The sequence below is a fragment of the Taudactylus pleione genome, unplaced genomic scaffold, assembly GCF_031769625.1.
Source record: "Taudactylus pleione unplaced genomic scaffold, aTauple2 ptg000186l, whole genome shotgun sequence".
NCBI lineage: Eukaryota > Metazoa > Chordata > Amphibia > Anura > Myobatrachidae > Taudactylus > Taudactylus pleione.
The window spans coordinates 9555150-9562223 of record NW_028284588.1 but is presented as its reverse complement, the minus strand read 5'-3'; the positions used below and the strand labels follow the sequence as shown (position 1 = coordinate 9562223).

Genomic DNA, 7074 nt, shown 5'->3' with positions numbered 1-7074 from the left:
GCCATTCTTTATTGTACCAAACGTATAAACAAAATAAAACATAAACAAAATCCTAGCCCATCTGGGCTCTAACTAGACAGTAGGTTCCCTCACTACCAGAACACTAAAAGTAAGTTCACGTCCACAGTACTTACAGGTCTGTCATATAGTGTCTCTGGACATGCTAGCCTGTATGCCTACTTCCGCAGGTGTGAGACACTCAGCCACAACTACTCCTAGCTTAAATCAGCCACGCCCAGGTGCAAGCCCTAATGAGCCAACTACCAGGCTGAAAAGGCCCAACACCTGGAGTGGCCTGTAGATGGAGCCCTCCCTCTCCTCACATCCACACCCCCAGGACCCATTCCGGCTTTTCTCCAAAGCAGACATGTCTAGTCTGTTTTACAAACAGACTTCTCCTGGGGGTCTTAAAACACATAGGACAGAAATCTGGGACACACATAGAAGCCACTCACCACTTCTCCAGTGCTTCTATCACATATCCCCCCTTTGTTTCGACCTGTGGGGCGGAACAACTGCAGCCCCCAAACAATGTACGCGTGACAAAGCGCCTGCATTGGCCAGCTGGCATCCTGGCTTGTATTCTACCGAAAACTTAAAGGTTTGCAATGCCAAGAACCACCTCGTTATTCTCCCATTGCTGTCTTTGTTTTCTGACATCCACTTCAAAGGGGCATGGTCAGTGATCAGCCTGAATTTCCTTCCTACCAAATAGTACCTGAGAGTTTCTAAGGCCCATTTTATGGACAACGCTTCCTTCTCAACTGTAGCATAGTTTCTCTCATGTACATTTAATTTCCTGCTTAGGTAAAAAATAGGGTGTTCCTCACCGTCCTTGCACTGGGACAGGACCGCTCCTATACCTACTTCTGATGCATCAGTTTGCACCACAAACTCCCTGACAAAATCAGGAGTCACTAGAACGGGTTGGGTACGCTGTTTTTAATGCCTGAAAAACCTTCTCTGCTTCAGGACTCCATTCCACCATGACTTTCTGTTTGCCCTTGGTAAGGTCAGTCAGTGGGTCTGCTAAAATTAATTAAACTTACCACATACAGTGGAACAAGGTATCTCCTGCCCCATAATCTCCTCAAAGTCATCATTATTCCAGTTCAAATTCACAGGTGTTAGCTAAACGATTGAGGGCCTGATTCATTACCGATGGCAACTGCAATTACGCACACAATCGGGCGATTGTTGCGTTGTGTGCATGCATCGCAGTGTGCGAACCGGCCACTGCTATCGGAGTGACTATGCAGACCCATAGCTGAGTGATTGACAGGAAGTATCGTTTGTGGGTGTTGACTGGGGGTGGTCGGCGAAACCCAGGCGTTTGAACACCGTTGCAGGGGCGTGCATAAATTAGTCACTGCGATGCCGTATGCAGCCTGAGGACTTATAGCGGGCGATGAAGTTAGACATTTCTGAGTGAGGTCTGACCTTGTGCAAGTGTGCGTGAGGCTGCGATGGTACTCCATTGTACCGATGGTTATGCAGTCTTGCTAAACATCACTGTTGTATTTAAAGTAAAGTGTAAGGTAAATTATGTTATGCTGCAACGGCATAGCGATAGCAATGGATTGGCATACTATCGCAGTGAGACTGCGTGCATAATCGCTATTGCATTCGCAGTTGTGATGCGTAATGAATCAGGACCTGTATTGCTTCGGTCTCACACTGACAATGGTAACTAACTAGTGACAACAGCAAATCAGATGTCAGCGATGATGTCACAATGACAGTATGTAACCACTGACAACAGTAAATCAGATGTGGCAATGATGATGTCACAATGACTGTATATTACATTGAAGTGAACCATTAAAGGTGAAATACCTCTAGCAGTGAAACGCATTTAGGGTGTACTCCTGAAATTACCAGGTGACTCCTGATAATGTCTCCCCAGACCCAGAATATTCCTTGGGGACCCAATCCTCCCCATCCCTCATTTTCTTTGTTCTTTTATTTATTTTTATTTATTTTCCTACACACAGCTGCAGGCTTAGAGGCCATGGTCAGAGGGAGAAATTACACCTGATATAGAGCTGGTGCAAGTTTTGATGGTGTGACCGATGGTACATCTAAGGACACAACAATCAGTATTATGTGTACGGACAGTGTAAGGGTGCACACTCAGCGTACACAAGGGAAGGACTTTGTAGCGGCATTTTCATAAAGTCGCAGACAGGTGACCACTAATAGACAAAGCTAGGGCACAGAATCAGCCCCATGTGTCATCCCAATTTGTTATGTTTATTTAATGCTACAGCACAATATGGCTGCCATTCTCCTGAGGGGACCAGTATGATTGTCGGCAGTCATAATAATGACAGCGTAATGTCGACCGGAGAATGCTGAAACGGCAGTAATGTTATTAAAGCATTTTTAACCATGTTGGCATTATAACGAGAGCAACACAGTGCCTGCCATATAATGCAGAGAGTACAGTGCTCGCCATATGATGCTGAGAGCAACACAGTGACGGCCATTAATGCAGAGAGCAATGCAGTGATGCAGTGCCCTCCATATAATGCAGAGAGCAATGCAGTGATGCAGTGCCCTCCATATAATGCAGAGAGCAAAGCAGTGCTCGTCATATAATGCAGGGAGCCATATAATGCAGAGAGCAATGCAGTGCCTGCCATATAATGCAGTGCCCACCATATAATGCAGAGAACCATATAATGCAGTGACCACCATATAATGCAGAGAGCAACGCAGTGACTGCCATATAAAGCAGAGAGCAACGCAGTGACCACCATATAATGCAGAGAGCAATGCATTGCCTACCAAATAATGCAGAGAACCATATAATGCAGAGAACCATATAATGCAGTGACCACCATATAATGCAGAGAGCAATGCATTGCCTACCAAATAATGCAACACATCTGTACCTCTAATTGCACACTATGCACTGTTCCCGCAGTGCCACCACATATGTGTACAGTATCTCCTTACATGCTACGCGTGGTCAGGGGCATCGAGAGGGTACTAATTACCCGGGCCCAGGCTTGTTGGAGGGGCCTGGCAGGGGTCCCCTCCCTCTTATCTGTCAACTGCTGTGTGCTGGGCTGCAGTGGGAGCAGGGAAACTGCTCGTTGCTGCTGAGCAGCAGTTTTTTCTTCTCTGCCTGTGGGGGAAGTGTATTTGCGCCGGTATACCCTCCGTGATTAGGCCACACCCTCATCGATTCCTGGGACCGGTGCCGCCTCCCCTCCCTCTTATCTGTCAGCAGCCCAGCACATACTGCTGTGTGCTGGGCTGCAGTGGGAGTAGGGATACAGCTCACCTCCCGTGATTAGGCCACGCCCCATCAATACCTGGGACCGTGGTCCAAACTGTGCCAACACCTATGTATACCCTATTGCACGCAATGCACTGTACAAACAGTGCCAACACATCGTGTACCTTGTGGCACGCTAGCAAAATCCCACACTTTGTATACTCAGCTGCACTTTTGGCATTTGTGCCTACTGCAGAGGTTCCCAAACATCGTCATGACAGTTGAGGTTTTAAAGCTATACATACTTGAGTCCACATGGTTAAATCAAATTGAAGTATTGATTAAGTCACCTGTGCTCAAGCATGGATATGCTAAAACGTGGACTGTAATGGCGGAGTTTGGGAACCTCTGGCCTACTGTGTTAAGCACTTCAAGGTATTGCATGGCTACCACCTCTCGGTGGATCGCAGCTATACCTCTTTCAGTGTGTTCTCCTGTAGAAGCAAAATACCAAGGCAGGGTCTGTTCCAGACAATATTACGAAGGTAGAAGCAGCATGAATGGGAGAGGGCTTGAATGTGGGGTTTGGAAAAGTGAGGAGTCAAGTATACCTCCTAGGCAGCAGACTTGTGGGCAGAGGAGAGGGTAATTTCAGTGGATAAATAGGCCCTGATTCAGAGCCGGTCGCTCTGACAGAGCGCTCGCTCTGAACCAGGGCCGGTCTTTTTTTTTTTTTAGAACGGCCTCCTGGCCGCTCGCATAGCTGTGACCACCCACAGCTATAGCGAGAGGCCAGGAAGATGGTCGCAATGGTCAAGACCATCGCGACCATCGGGCTTGCGACGAGACCCTTGTGGTAGGGTCTCGTGCCGCAAACCCCAGAAAGATTTCGGCTCTAACAGAGCCAGAATCTCTCCACTGACATCACTTGTGATGTCAGTGGGGCCCGCCCCAAACGGTAGGCATTCACATGGGAACGCCTCCGTTTGGGCAGCCACCCCCCCGGCCCGCCCACCAAAGGGGGCGTGCTGTCACTCAACATCGACAGCCCCCTTTGGTGCGAGACCCGAAGCGACGCATTGCCCGTCGCTATCTGGGTCTCGCGCATGCACACGACGGAGCCAGCTGTCGTGCGCATGCGCTCTGGGCCACCATCGACCTGGTTCCGAGCGCTCAGCGCTTGCGACCGGGTCTGAATCAGGCCCATAGTCAGAAGAGGGAGGTTAGGGGACTCCAAAATGAGTATAAATTGTATTGTTTCAATATATATCAAAATAAAATGTAATAAACACAATCTTATGGTGCGTACACACGGGACGTTTAAAATGTACGATATGAACAATATCGAGCATATTGTTATCGTCCATATCATACATTTTTTGGTCCCTTCCAACCCACCAACGACCTGTGATGCGCGGGCACGTATGGATTATAACGATATCGTCCATCGCCCATGCATGCAGGCCAACCTGGTTGATAACGTTGGTGGTGTGTTGGATGAACGATATCGATCATCAAGCACTCCGGGAAAGGTGCAGGACGATCAGTCAGCGATATTGTTATCGCTGACTGATCGTACCTTGTGTACGCACCATTGCAGTTATACACTATCCAATATAGAGAGCATCCAGGGACAGGCATTAACCACACATTTCATCAGAGTATGCAACCTAGCATCCTGAGAAGGGGATCTAGTCACTAACCTTCAGTTAGTGAATGGAAGAACTCTATCGATAATCGATGGACAGTAATTATCAATAATCTATGATTGATCCCACTTGTGGTTTCACCATCGATTAAGCTGCTCGTATGTTGGACCATCGAAAGCGGCGACTGACGTTTAGAAAACATCGGCGCCGCCGGTTCGATGGTACAACCTTAATCGGCCATAGTCACTACTTCAGGCACAGGAAACCCGAACGATGTAGCTTTTACCTAGCATGGAACCTCCGGTCACTATAGTTACACACCGGAAGTCACGTTACATAGATCGTCTCACATGGTACTTCCGGTGCTGCTTCTAGCGGCAGTAATTACGAGTGTCCGTATCCGGTTCTCTTGCTGTAGGAAAGGTAAGAGGTTGTCTCTCTGCCAGTTATAGCGGCTGGTGCTGCCTCTATTTGTTACAGTCGCGGGTGTGGGTTAATACCGGATCCATTCTAAAATAAATATATAATACACACAGATCTTGTTGTACTAAAATACAGAAAAGTCCACATCCACACTAAATTCAAGCTGCTGTGTAATTTTGCAAAAGAGCTGTAGTCATAGGGGGAGATGTGACTAAAGCTTGGACAGAGATAAAGTACCAACCAATCATCTCCTAACTGTCATGTTACAGGCTGTGTTTGAAAAATGACAGGAGCTGATTGGTTGGTACTTTCTCTCCCCATAGGACGTAAGTTACTGATAAATGATACATGGGCGTGTTTTATTGTGTTGGGTACGGGATGCCGGCTGTCACAATACAGTCTGAATCCTGACCCAACTAAGGGAGTACCCTACCCAACCCCCAGGGATTCCTACTGCTGTAGGGATTCCAGCATCGGCATCCCAACCGCCAGGATGCTAACTACATCCTGTGATGTAGGCTTTAGCATAGCAGCTTCTATAATGTAGAGGTGTCTTGCAAAGTTTAACTAGCTGTCAGACTTTGCAAGACACCTACATTATAGAAGCTGTTGCGCTAAAGCCTGCTATTGGCCCCATTTAACAAGGTTACCAAAGACGTCCGCAATATAGTGCCCGTTCTCATTCAGTTTACCAGACAATGTATTCTTTTCTCTTCCACGGACACCGACAAATGAAGAGGATCCGTGGGAGGTACCAGCAGCTGGCGCATGCGCAGACTGATTGTGTGGGCTTCAACACAGAGAGTAAAGGCAGGTATCCACTACCCGATTAAAATGAGCGATATAACAATATAGTTATTGTTCAATCGTTCGCAAATAGGCCATGACAGTGTTGATGCTCCCACTGGTAGTTTTTGACATCTGTCATCACCTGAACATTCTAGTCAATAACAACAGATTGCCCATGATGAGGAATGATCGTTCAGTGTAGGCACAGCACAGCCTGTGAAACGACTGCACGATTACAATGTTGTAATGATGCAGTCTTTTCACAGTCTACTAGTGGATGGGCCCCCTTAAGAGAGAAGGTGTGGAAAGCGGGGCCAGCACTGCATTGTGTTTAATGTTCCGGATGCAGTCTACCCGCTGGGACATTACCACTCACCGGTGCAGCTGGATGCCAGTTTTGCCTGCTAAGTTTGGATCTACACAACAGCAGTCAGTTGCAGATACCGCCGTTGTTAAATACAAATGTTAATAGTATGGATAAGAGAAAGCAGCCGAGCGCTGCTCACTCCAATTAGTCAAACTGCGTTATCTGCCATCATAAATATTAGAAAGGCTTCTAGCATCGGAAAAGAGAGATAAAAGGCTTATCTCTTGTGATAAATGGGGCCTCATATCAATCCAGCAGCGGCTAAGAGGTGGCGATCTACAGTAGGGGCGGGGACAGAGAGAGAAAGGACTGAATCCCTGAGAGAGAGACTGCGGCCCACACAAACCCTATCCCCATATCAATCCATTATCTGCTCTGATCACACAGTTACATGTTGAGCCTCCCATATCCAAAATGCTTGTGACCAGGGGTATTTTGGATATTGGAATATTCAGTATTTTGGAATAATTGCATACCATAATGAGATATCTTGGGATAGGGACACAAATCTAAAAACAGAATGCATTTATGTGTTATATACACCTTATACACACAGCCTGAAGGTCATTTTATACTATATTTTCAATAATTTTGCGGCACAAACAAAGTTTGTGTACATA

General features: G+C 47.0%; 1 protein-coding gene across 1 annotated transcript in view; it reads left to right on the top strand.

Moving 5' to 3' along the window:
* Positions 1 to 5186: 5186 nt before the first annotated feature.
* The window catches only part of LOC148519652 (uncharacterized), a 123068-nt gene continuing 121180 nt past the window's right edge, over positions 5187 to 7074 (top strand). Inside the window, exon 1 of the mRNA XM_088476309.1 lies at positions 5187 to 5298. The gene's annotated coding sequence lies outside the window, so the exon portion shown is untranslated. The remainder of the gene's footprint in view (positions 5299 to 7074) is intronic.